Source organism: Oenanthe melanoleuca, chromosome 4A (genome assembly GCF_029582105.1).
Source record: "Oenanthe melanoleuca isolate GR-GAL-2019-014 chromosome 4A, OMel1.0, whole genome shotgun sequence".
Lineage (NCBI taxonomy): Eukaryota > Metazoa > Chordata > Aves > Passeriformes > Muscicapidae > Oenanthe > Oenanthe melanoleuca.
The window spans coordinates 10,117,810-10,130,507 of record NC_079338.1 but is presented as its reverse complement, the minus strand read 5'-3'; the positions used below and the strand labels follow the sequence as shown (position 1 = coordinate 10,130,507).

Here is a 12,698-nt window from a genome sequence, read left to right as displayed (position 1 = left end):
TTAAAAAAATTTTTGAGACTTGATCTTAAGCTCATAATACAATGAAAACTTCTTAAAATATTATAGCCTGGGGATTGGTTGTTGGGTTTTTTTGTTGGTTTTGAGGTTTTGGGTTTTTTTTTTTTCATTTCTTTTTTGGTGTTTCTGTTTTGTTTTGATTAGAGTATTTAAATATTCCTTTGAACATTGTCTGGTTAATTGTGACCACAGCTCTTCAGTGGGCTTTTTTGTTAGCTGTATGTGCAGTCTGAAGCTACAGGACAAATAGTTCTTTAAAGTTTTCAAAGTGTTGCTGTTAATCAACATGGATTTTAAAGTTACCTTTTCTATTTGGTTTTTATTGTAATTAACAGAAACATAAATACAGTGGGTGGTTGGAATTGGATTATAACTGGGTGGGAGGTTAATGCTGGCACTTGAATATGGTGTTCATGTGAAACCAAGCTGAAGTGGTATTCTCTAGAATGGAGCATTACCAGGGGCAGTGACCTTTGCTGCTGTGGTCTTCAGGAGCTACTTGGAAGAGAATCTACTCTGCCTTACAAGGTTTGCAAGTTCAAGCACCTGATGTGTGAAGGTCAGCTCTTCATAGAGCAAAGGAGGAGCTGGAGATTTTTCTGGCTTTTGCAGTGTTTCTGCAGCAGTGAGGATTTGAACAGCGAGATGTCACATGATTTTCTTTGTTACCCTCTGCGTTGTGCATGACTGAGAGAGGTGTTTCCAGCTGCTGAGGCTTCTCTGTTTTGGTCCTGTGCAGAGCAGCTGCATTGGCCTCAGATCTTGAATGTGGCTTGTGAAGGGTGCTAGTCCCCTTCTCCATAGGGTCAGATGGGAAGAGCCACTCTAGCCACATCCACCTGAATTCCTCATGGAACTGAAGCATGAGTGAATATTCATACATCTCCCTCATACCAGTTTTTTTGTGATTTACATGCATTAAGTTTTACTGAGTAGCTTGAAAACTTGATCAAGGAAATCTTTCTTCCCCCGTGCTCCTGCCATGGCTTTGCACTGATTCAGGTTGTTGAAAGTACCTTCTCATCTTGGCAAATGCCACTGTATCATGTCACTTCAAGAGCTCTACCAACGCAGCTGTACAGCAATTAATATGCTGTAATTATATTGTGACTTTCTGTGAGAAGGCGAATGGCTTGTGATGATAACCTGTGGTGAAATTCAGATTTTGTCTTTAATTTTCTTAACCATGAATTCCTATTAAGCAATGGTGACAACATTACAGTACAAGTGTTAACTCAGAAAACATGGCTTTGTGACTAACTTATCAAGGAACTTGCTTTTCCCTAAGACAGGAAAGAAGATGGTATGTATTCATTTATGAAGGATTTGGAAAAACAAAACCCCAGGAAAAATCTAGGAAAAAATAGTATTAATTATATTATAAGAATATAATATTTAAAGCTGATAAAAAACTATTTGGTTGCCTTTAGATAATTACTAATTTATAGTTTTATAGCCTGGATAGCTATTGTGTTGGCTGAGATAAATGGTTGATAAGTAATAATTACTGGAAATGTATTGGAGAGATATTGGAATTAGTTTTGCTCTCAGATTGAAAAATGATGCTTAATATTAAAACATGAAAAACACATTTGCAGAGTTCCACTGTGAAAACATCTAGAAGAATCATTACAGTTATTGCTGAAAAGCTAGGTTCAGTATAAATGCATCACCTTCAAATTTTGGAGAGTGAACTAATATAACCTTCAAAGATTACCAAGATAGCATTTAAATGTATTCGTGTTATGTATTTTTGATTTTATACAGTTAGATCTTGCTGTAAAACTCCTGACACAATTTCTCTTATGTAACTCCATTTTGCAGTGTATGAGAGTTATCACTTAAGCCAATAGTTAATCCGAATACAAGTTTTTCAAAAGCGGGTGTCAAGCCACAGCCATCTCTTGCTCTTAACTCTTGTGTTACAGAGAGAAGCTTCTGAGTCCAGGACTGACTTTACCTCCCTGTTCTGCATAACTGACCCATGTGATGTCACTGGAGTCAGCATGGGAGCTCTGTTCACAGGGTACAAGCCCACAGAAAAGTTACTGTTGATTCAAATGTTTTGCGAAATAGATGTGCCAAAAATAACAATTTAACATCTGCATCACAATTTAGGACTTTTATAATCAATAGATACTTTCTTAAAGGCTTAATTGGCAATTGGAAGATGCATGTTCCAGGTTGGAAGCTTCATTTCTTCTAGGCCTACAGCTGGAACCAGAGGTACAGGGAATGGAGAAGTGAGGACTCCCTGGGGGGAGTGAGACTGGGAATTGCTGTCCTTGGTGTTTATGGTGAGTATCCCAGGTGTGCCCTTTGCCACAAAGGGAAAAACACTTGGTTCACAGCTGCTGGCACTGAGGCTTGGCAGGACTGCTACTGTTACAGTGTAAAAGAAGTATTTTTATCTTAACGGTTTTGAACATCTGTGCAACCCACCAACATGTCATAAATTGTTGTATTCCTTGCTACTTGTCATGCATTGTGCCATTTAATCTCAGCTAATGATGCAATTGCACTTTGCTTTGCTTCTACCACCCACTACGTCAGAGTTGAGGCAGCAGAAAAGGCCTTGAGCCTCAGACATAACTGGGAGTAGGGGAGTGACGTGTGAGAAACACAGTCTGAAAGAAACCTTGAAGTTGGTTGATGGTGAAAAACTAAACCAAGGAAAACTTGTGTTAGGGACAGACTTATATAGAGGACCTTGGGAATGTGGTAGGACAGCCCCAGAAAACCTTGTAAGTTTATCTGAAAGAATAACCTGTTCCTTGACCTTATCTGTCAGTAACAAGCCTCCATTCCCTAGACATCCTCTTTAACCCCCTAAGTTCCAGCCTCAGTAGTTTGTGGGGAAAAGGCCAAGGTACATCATCCAAATCTTGTGTTTGCCTACACACACAGAGGAGTGCTGTCCCATACATTTGAAAGAGGATTTTCTTCAGAGCTTAAACACAAAAGTATTTGACTTTGTTGTTTATAATTGTTTTGCTCTATGATCCTGGGCAAAGGTTGAGCTGAATAGTGCTGTTTCTGTCTCAGTTCCACTCTAATTTCACCTAACCACAAGCCAGCTTCCTTTCTCCCCTTTTTAGACAACCCCTGGCTCCATGTCAGAGTCTCAGGGAGGCTGGAGTGCTATAAGCTCTGACCAGCTGAGAGCTGCTTTTGTGTTCCTCATGGGTTAGGTGCCCTACACATCCAGAGTATGATGTACTTTCACTGGGTTTTATCTGTTTCTCAGCTAAACCTGCTTCCCTTGCTTGGCATCAGTTGTGCTGTTTGGCCTGCTTGACTTTCAGTTCTTGGCAGCTTCTCACCCCAGCCCTTTTTCTGTTGCACATTGTTCTTTGCTGCCTTTAAGTGGGCCCTGCCATTTAGCTAGCTTACCCAGTTTGAAACACGTTTCTCTGGTTCCTGTGCTTCCTCCTCAGACTTTGTCACTGATGCTTTCATAGTGCCTGACTTACAAAATGGACCTTGATTCATGGTTCCTCTGCCTGGACTTAGCTACAGGACACAGATGTCTTGCAAATGTCTGTGTCTTCCAAAACTTCCCTTTATGCAGAAACTGGAGCACATTGTGTCCTGAATCCAAGAGAGGTGGCCTGATTGGTAACTTTTGTTCCTGTACCTATGGTGAGGTGTTTCCTCAAATGAAAGCGACTCGTGTTGACTGCAGCCAGAAGAAGGGCTTTTCATTATTTCCTACCAAAACCTGGTGTGGCCTTTACACAGTTTGCTGATGGGACTTTAGAACCTGGCTAATGGATTTTTATCTCAAAGAATGAGACCTAGAAAGAGCACCTCACTCACACAGGGGAATGAACATGGTAACACGTGGCACAGAGGACTGAGTAAAGCTGCTGCTTATAATGCAGTTAGCAGGAAAGCATCTGCGATTTACTGGGATTCTGTTCATTTTTAGAGCTGATAATGAAGGGGAGTTAAAAATGCCTTCCTTTGTAGTGGTATGGGATAAACTGTGATTCTGTGCTGCTTCACAGAAGGAGCAGGCAGAAATTTACTGAATTAAAGAAAATTCAGACATGAGTTGGGCGTTCTGGAAAGACCTGGCAAGAAATAGGTGCACACAAAGGACACTTATATAAATGGAAAAAAGGAAGAAATTATTCACAGAGCAGGGAAAGACCTAAGGAGCTACTCATGTGCAATCTCTGTCCTGCAAATTATGGGAAAGTAACCCATTTTTTGGTCTTTATTTTTGTTTCTTATGTAATAGCTCATCTTCAAAAGGATTTAGAGCAGATTTCCCTGGAGTGCCTAAGCTAGATTCAAAAACCTAGGGAAAAAAATTTCACTGGGGAGACTGCTTTTTCCTTCTAGGCCCATATGAACAGACAAAAGCAAGGCTTATTCAATACAGGCCATCAAAGCTACCACCTCACCTTGGGACAAATCCAGTACACAAATTCTGGTTTCTTTTTCCAGTTCTCAAATGAAAAGTCTTTAAATAAATAAATAAATAAATAAATAAATAAATAAATAAATAAATAAAGGATTGTGGGTGGTGTGTTGGTAGATTTTTTTTTTTGCTGTTGTTTGGTTGTTTTGTTATTTGTTGTTTGGTTTTGTTTTTGTTTTTTTTTTTTTTTTTTAATAATACAAATGAGGAAATGGAACTGCAGAGAGGGTTCCTATTCTGCAGGAGAAGGAAAAGGAAGAAGCATGAAAAGAAAAGGAAGCAGCATAAGCATGAATCTTCTGCCTGGGAAAATGAATCAGCCATCTGGCAGCTTGAGTTTATTCTGATCTTCTCTAGTGGTGAACTTCTGGCCATTAATTCAGAACTGGTATCTGCCCTCTCCTTGCTCAGTTTCCTGTGTGACTGATCATGAAGCTCTCTTTGGATCAAGCATAATAACAGTGCCTGTAAAGTCTTTGTTAAATCCTCTCTAAATTTGGCTCAATATCAGAAATGGTGGAATTTGAAGCACCTAAAGAATAGATTTTTGAGAAAGATGGCATAGTCCTGTGAAATACTTTCGCTTAGTTTTTCACGGAACTTCTTTTCTATCAGACATAAATCCTTTCTAGATAGGTCAGAATTTAAAATATCTCTATTTCTTTATAATGCTTAGATAGCACTTATTTTTCTTTTATATTTTTCATTGTGTTTGAAAGGATGCTAGTGTGCTAAAACTATACAGAAGCTTCAGGATGGTCTCTGTTTTTTTTTTTTCCCAGAGTCTGAACTGATGGTAGAAGCCCACTCTAGCTTAGAAAGAAATGGTGTGCTTGCAAGAGGACGTACTTTTCATCATCTTCCCTGTTGTACTAACTGGAAGACTCAGCCCAGAAGCAAGATCTTTTAATGAGGAAAGTGCAGGAGTTAGGCTCTTCAGAGAGCCAGTTTGGCCTCCTTAAAGCTGAGAAATCCTCACAGGGCTCAGTTGACTTAAGAAATTCCTGTCTTCTGGTCACTGGAGCAGAGCAGAAACTTTCCTGGCGTCACCACTGTGCTCGGCACCTTCAGCTGTGCTGAAGTACTCCTGCAGCTGTACTGGAACAGCTCAGAGAAATGATCTGGGTTGGGGGGGTGAGAATCAAACCAGTCCCTTAGAAAACAAATGTCCCTCCCCCCTTCTCTGGTGAGGCAACAATTTTGCTAAGACAGGGCTGAGCGAACAGCTGAATGCAACAACTGCGAGGGAGGAAATTGAAGTGGAGAGTGCGAAATCCTCTTAGGCAGGCTCTGTGACCAGGGGTTTGTAATGTGCTGCACCTGGAGTCTGGTCTCTAGAGTGCTTCCATGTTTTGTCATTCGTTGTGTGAGTCAGGACACCCAGAAGTGCTTTGGATCTGGGCTTCCAAGGCCTGAGTAAGCTTTGGAAATGCGCTGAACTCTCTGCCATGGTATTGTCAGCGCTTGTACACTCATTCCTTCAAAACCACACCTTAAAAAAAACTATGTCATGTTTTTTTCACATTGGCTAAGCACATTTACGTAAAACCTCTCAGCTGTAAGCTCAGTTGTGAGCTATAGTGTTTTTGGAATGGAACTAAATACATGTGCTGTACGTGTTTTTCATGCACAGCTGAGTGGAGCTGCCTCGTGTTGTGCTCCTGCCAGCTCCCGCAGTAAACTGCTATAACCTTGCAAAGTTTTGGATTGGAGTTGTAATAGGAGTTATGCCTATTGCATCTCAAGCAGAAAACACATTACTGGAATTCTTTGTGAAGGCAAAATGTTATAGTTTATTTTTATGGAAAGGTTATCTATCTGGCAGAAGTTGACTTTGTATGGGGAAAGCACAAATGGCTCCAGCTCCTTTCCATCTATTCCTAAGTGTTGTTTTATAACAATACAGATAATTTTTAAGGCTTACATTTAGTTTGGCAAGTTTTTATTAATACACAATTCTTCTACAACTTCCAGACACTATCAGGTTAATGTTAAAGATCATCATCAGCACCTGTAGCTGTAATTGAAACCGTGAACATGGTTGTATGACTGGGCATTCAGGACGCTATTTTAAAGTGTTCCCTACAAGGCAGTCTTTCTGCTTATTTTCTTCTTTGTTTCCTCTGAACTTGACAGAAGGTGCAAAACTACTCTGAAATGTGAATTCAAGCTACAGAATATAATTTATTTTTGTAAGCCTGTCTCATGTACCAATAGATTGTATCTAGAATTCCTAGGTGCCATCAACTTATATTACACTGGCTTTATTTTTTTGCTTGTTTTAAATTTTTTTTATTTTTATTTAAATACTTCTAATTTGATCACGGCTTCCATTGTAAGCATTATTTTCTCAGTGGGATGCCTCATTCATTTTGAAAAGTCTGGAACTGGTGGATACTCTTAAGAGTCCTTAAGGATAGGCAGGTGGGCAGAGTAACTCGGTTTAGCTACTGCTTAGTTATGCTAACGCTGTCCCCAAAATTATAAGTAGATAAACACAAGAGGGAGATTAGACACTAACTACCAGGACAACACTATTGTGCTGACTGATCTAAATATAATCGTACGTAGAACTATTCAGTATGAGCAATCTGCTTAGCATTACACAATAAAGCGAAAAGACACCAGGTGTCACAAATTGTATATCTGGTTACTTTACGAATTCTGTACTGCTTATACGGATCGCTTTAGGTTCATAAAATCCTCACGCAGGGAGAAAGAAGGAATCCCACAAATGCTTATTTAACTAGGAACACGCTGGGTGATGGGCGTAAGCAGAAAGCGTTTTTGGAAAACGCTCCCGACCACGCGAGCCATCGGTGCCAGCAGACATTGCTTCTGCGCGCGTCCTGCAGCTCCCAAGATAAGGCACCCTGCATCCGTATGGGCAACCGTGCGTTTATCTCCCGAGCCACGGGCTCCTTCGCGCACGACTTGGCGTCCTGGCGGCACAACGCAGGAGCGAGGCCGGCCCTGCGGCACCAGCTCCGCGGAGCTCTTCGGTAGGGCCCAGCTTTGCCTCGGCCGGACAATTACGCCCAATTACTGCAGGGCTGAAACGGCAAAGGGCCCCAGGGCTGCGTGCGGCCGGGCGCGTCCCGGGGCTGGCCCCGTGTCCGAGCGGCCGCTCCTTTTTAGGCCGTGCCGCGGCCCCGCTCCGATCCGCGCCCGGGCCCGCCCCGCGCGCGGCCCCGCGCATGCGCCGCACCTTGTTTACCCCGCTCGGCACGGCGCTGCCGCGGGCGGCCGGCAGGTGTCGCCCCACGCCCAGGAGAGCGGGCCCCGCTGGGCGGCCGCCAGGTGGCGCCTGCGCCCTCCATTCGCCCGCGAGCCGCCGAGCAGCGAACACCCCAAACAATCCCCAGCGCCGCCGCCAAATTAAATAACCCCGACCCGCCCGCGCCCCGCGCCCACAGCCCGGCACCGGCCGGGACGGGCGCGCAGCCGGCGAGCCGCGCCGGGGTTACGGGAGCGGAGCTGTGCGCCGGGGCCTCCTCGCTGCCTACGCCGACACTGGGCAAGGTAAGTTAGAAAATGGCGGCGAAGCTTCTGGAAGTTTGGCGGGGGGACACGGGATCGTGGTGCGCGGCGGCGATGAGAGGCCGGGCCGGGGCCCGCGGTCCCCGGGCCCGCGCGGGGCGCCAGGCCGGCTGGCCGCGGGGACTGCGCGCAACCAAGATGGAGGACGGCGGGGCCGAGCCGCGAAAACACTCCAGCCCCCCGCTTCCCCCACCCCCCGTTCCCGGCGCGCCGCGGCGGGGAGGGGGGAGGCGAGCAGAGTGCGAGTGAGAGAGAGAGAGGGCGCCGAAAGCGGCCCCCCTGCCCGCCCCGGCCCCCTTCCTCCTCCCCAGAGCCGGCCGCGGGCAGGCCGGGCCCGGCGCTCGGCGAGCTAAAATGGAGAACCGCCTTCTCCTCCTCCTCCTCCTCCTCCCCCCTTCTGCCGAGCCGAGCAGGGGCTGCCGGCAAGATGGAGGACTCGGGCATTGTGTGCGTGGGGTGTGTGAGCGGGCGAGCCGGGCCGGGCTGCTCGGGTGGGCAGGCGAGGGGAATGGGGTCGGGGCCCGAGCCGCGCTCGGGGCGAGCGCTGGGCCGCGCAGAGAAAATGGTGGGGTGGCTGCCGGTGTCCCGGGGTCGAATGTCGGGGGAGGCCGCGGGCAGTGGACTCGCACCCCTGACAGCGCTCGCTACGGCTCCTTTCCCCCTGGTCCCCGCCGCCCAGTAGCCGAGTTCTTCCTTCCAGCCCGCTCCCGGCGGGCTCCCCGCTCAGGGAAGTGCCGAGGAATCGGGGTTTGTCTCCTCAGTCTCTCTTCCCAGAGCTGGGGAACTCTGGTCGCCTTTCCCCGTGACTGCACAGGAGGGCTGGCGGGACCGGGGCTCTTTCGGCCCAAGTGAGGACGTAGGGACTGACCTGCACCTTCCCCCCCGCCTCCCTTCGCTGCCCCCCCGCCCCGGCGCCCAGCTCGGGAGAGGCCTTTGTGGGTCGAGTTTTCCCCTCCGAGTGACTTTGGCCGATCTCCTCGGCGGCTGTCCGCTAAGAGGAAGAGTTGTGGCAGTTTCCGTTCGGCTTCCTTTATTTTTTTTTGTAAAGAAAGGGCGCTTGCCAACTTGTGCCGGGGACGCCCGATGCCGGGAGCCGCGTGTAGCAGGAACCCCGCTGGGCTCTCGCCGGCCCCGGTGGGGGAGGGGGGCAGGAGGAGGAGGAGGAGGAAGGAGAATGCTTCTTACTGGGGGGTTTTGGCGCCACTTTTGTTTTAGATAGTGCTCCTCTGCCCCCTCCTCCTCGGCACGCACTGAACTGAGCTGAACCCTGCCCAGGTAGGAAATGAGAGCTTTCCTGGTGTTTCTCTTTTCTGGGCGCTTATTTTCTCTACATGGATTTAAAAAAAAAGAAAAAAAAACCCAAGCATATATAAACGTATATATAGTTGTTGCTGCGGTTAGGGACGGAAGGACAGAGAAGTGAGCGGTCGTAGATGGCTGGGCTGGGAGGCCCTGTTTTCCGAGAATTCCTCTCCCTTCCGAGCGCATCCCTGGTGCTGGGCGTGCTGGCCTTGGGGGCCCGCGCCGCTGTGCTCCCGGCCGCGCTGCCTCCATGCCTCCCTCTGTTCTGCTAGCGTTGTATAATCCGTCTACCCCGTGGAAATCCGGGACCCACCGACCTAATTTTCTTTTCTCTCTCCTCTTCTCGCCCCGAGAGCGAGCGCGTAAACGATCGGGCCCCTCTTTGGCTGCTTTTATTTATTTATTGTACTGTCCGGGCTCGGTTCTCCTTTCTTGTGTTCCCACGGGATGCGGCATTAGGAGGTGACACTAAGTTTCGATCACCTTCGAGTCCGGTGTTCTAGTTACTGAGTGGGAGTGGGTGGTTGGTTGTTTGGTTTGGTGTTGTTTTTTGGGGTTTTGTTTGTTTGTTTTTTCCGTTTATTTTATTTTTAAATTACTTTTTGGCAGCCCGGGTAGCGCTGCTGCCCCCCCGCCTGCCTTGCCGGCGCTCGAAAGCTCTCCCTTCCCGTGCGCTCCCCGAGCCACACCCTGGCGTGTCCGGTCTCCCGAGGCGGCCGAGCCGCCGGTGTGACCCCGCGTTTTCGCTGCGCGCCCGGGGCCGCCGCCCGGCGCGGGTTGCGGGGGGGCCGTGCCGGCGCGGTCCGGGCGGGCGGGCGGTTGCCGAAGTGCGTCACGGAGGCCCCGCCGGGCCTGCTCGCCGCGCCTCGGGCCGCGCCCGCCGCCCATTGGCCACCGCCGCGCGGGAGGCGGCCGCTTCCTCCGCGCCCGGCCGGGCCCCTCCGCTCCGCATCCCTTCGCACGGCTCGAGGGGCTGCTGCAGGGGAGCCGGGGGAAAACGCCTTTTGGATCGCTTCTCTTGAAGCCGTTGCACGACCGCTTTTATGTTCTCTGGGAGTTTTGTTGAATCCTGTTTTAAATGACCAAGAATGAGAGTTCCTAGCGTTTCCTACAGCGAGGTGTTGTTCTCCAGGCATAACTCTGTTAACTCTTGGCAGTTCCATCTCGATTTGTTTTTGATTACTTCTTTCTCGTTTGTAGCGCTTGGCCGTTCAAAACAACTTTTTCCGTTTTTCATAGTCTCTTTTCCTTAAATCAGTAATGTATTTATTATTATTCCTATTTATCTGGTATAGAACTCTCCCAAGACTTATCCATTTACAGGCTGGCTGAGAGATAAATGCCACGAGCGATTGTGCAATTGGCCATCATTAATCTCTGTCATCTTGATACCACTTATTCATTATCCTCAACTCATAATTTTGTGGATCTGTGTTCCTGGTGATCAGTCACCAACTCAGTACCACAGATCTGGAACAGGGCTCTTTATTGGGTAACATAGTTTGTTTTCTTTTATGGCATGATAACAGTTGAGTTACTAATTGAAACATGGTGTGAGAGCTGCCTTGCTTTTAGCATAAACATCAGTATTTTTGCTGCTGAAAGCGCTGGAGTTGAACAGGCTGGAATCCCCACACTGTTGTGATTAATCAAAGACTTAAAAAGCTAAGAAGTTATACAAAGGAGAAAAATACTAATTTAATCACTTTTTTGACAAATAGATCTTGCTCTCATCTCTTATATCTCATAGGGGTCATATTGGTCTTTCTTTACAAAACCAATGGCATTTTATGGTGCTGTGTACAGGTGGGCTTTGTGCAACCTGTGACACTAACCCCTGAGTTTCTGTTCCTGTTATTTGCATTAAGTTAGCTGTGGTAACTTAAGGTTGACTGTTGTATGAGCTTCAATTGAAGCAAGCAAGCAACCAAAAAACCCACGGGCATGAAATTGGGGGATAGGAGACACTTTTATTTTTCTGTGATACTTCCTAGCTTTCAAATAACTTGCAAGTTATATACTTGGGCCAGAGTTATGCTTTTAGAGCTTTTTTCTGCACTTGCAGTTTCAGGAAGATAATGCTGAATAAAGTCAATAAGCAGTGTGAGGATTTGTTAAACTTGTATTTAAGAAATTAAAATTTATGTACAGTTCTTGTCTTTTAGATATAAAGTCTTGATGTTTTTCAGCTGAAAACAGAAATTAGAGTTGGTTCAAATCAAGGATTCTGTGATATATTAATATATTAATATATTTTTTAAAAATTGGGTTTTGCGAAATGACAAAAAATTGCTAGCTCATAGATTATTAAAATACTTAGTTTAGAATGCGTTATATTACTTGAATAGCATTCATTTTATGTTTTGGAGTATTCAGTTAGCTGGTTGGTAATCTAACTCAAGTTCCATAAATGTATCGCATTTGAACTTTATGTGTTCAAGTCTTTCAATGTTTGGAGTGAAATTTCCATTTGCTAGGAGTGTAAATAGAATTGTCAGTTAAATACTCTCTAGGTTTATTTTGTCTCAGTATAACTTACCAATAGCAATTGAATTATAAAAAAAAAAGTAATGTAGACAGCATCTCTTGAATATTACATGCTACTGCAGTCTCCCGTAGAAAATAGCTGCAGGCAACAAACCACTTGAAAGTTCCTGCTCTTGGTGGTGGGAGCAACTGTGTTAGACATAGTTAAGTCATGAAATGATGTTGGCACATCAAAGCTTTATGAACTTTTTAAAATTAGATTGCTCTTTGTCACTTATGGTTCAAATTTAGAATGATTCCAGAATCCTTGTATGTCATTTTCATTTGTGGTCTTACTATCTCAGTTGTTTTGCTGCAGGCAAATATTTTAGGAGATATGAGCTTTTCTGAAACTTGTGTGCCAGTAAAAACAGGTTGTATGCTTTACAAAAACCTGAAATACTTCAGTTGCTTATTTTCACCAAATGAATCCCAGAAAATAAGCAAATATTTCTGCTTGTTACTTGTGCTTGTTGGTTGTGGCACTGGAATTCTGTGTTTTGTCAGATGAGAAAAGGTTTTCTATTCAGTGGGATCTCTGCCTACAGTGGCCATTGCTTCTCTGACTAATTTGAAAACTTTGGAGAATATTGCAAATTTGAATTTCCAAAATGGTACTGTTGGGTTTTGGTGGTGGATGTTGTTTTGTTTTGTGTTTTTTGTTTGCTTGCTTTTTCTTACTTTTTTCTCTTTTCCTTTTTTTTTTCTTTTTTTTTTTCTTTTTTTTTTAATGCGTGTAATTAAGAAGGCATACTGGAAAGAGAAATATGTTGTAGATTTGGTCTCTGTCAATGAGATGTGAGAATTTCCAAGAGCTTCATCTGGTTCAGTTCATGGAAAGAAGTGATTGATAGCAGCCATAAACATACCAGTTTAATATTCT

At 45.6% G+C, this 12,698-nt stretch overlaps 1 protein-coding gene across 7 annotated transcripts in view; it reads left to right on the top strand.

Moving 5' to 3' along the window:
• The first annotated feature begins 7,763 nt into the window (after positions 1 to 7,763).
• The window catches only part of STAG2 (STAG2 cohesin complex component), a 74,402-nt gene continuing 69,467 nt past the window's right edge, over positions 7,764 to 12,698 (top strand). For 2 of the 7 annotated variants that reach the window (XM_056491327.1, XM_056491326.1), the window contains exon 1: positions 7,775 to 7,969. The gene's annotated coding sequence lies outside the window, so the exon portion shown is untranslated. Of the gene's footprint in view, positions 7,970 to 8,356; positions 8,444 to 8,886; positions 9,263 to 12,698 lie in introns of those variants that run through there. The other 5 variants (XM_056491328.1, XM_056491325.1, XM_056491322.1 and 2 more) reach the window with 4 other exon arrangements.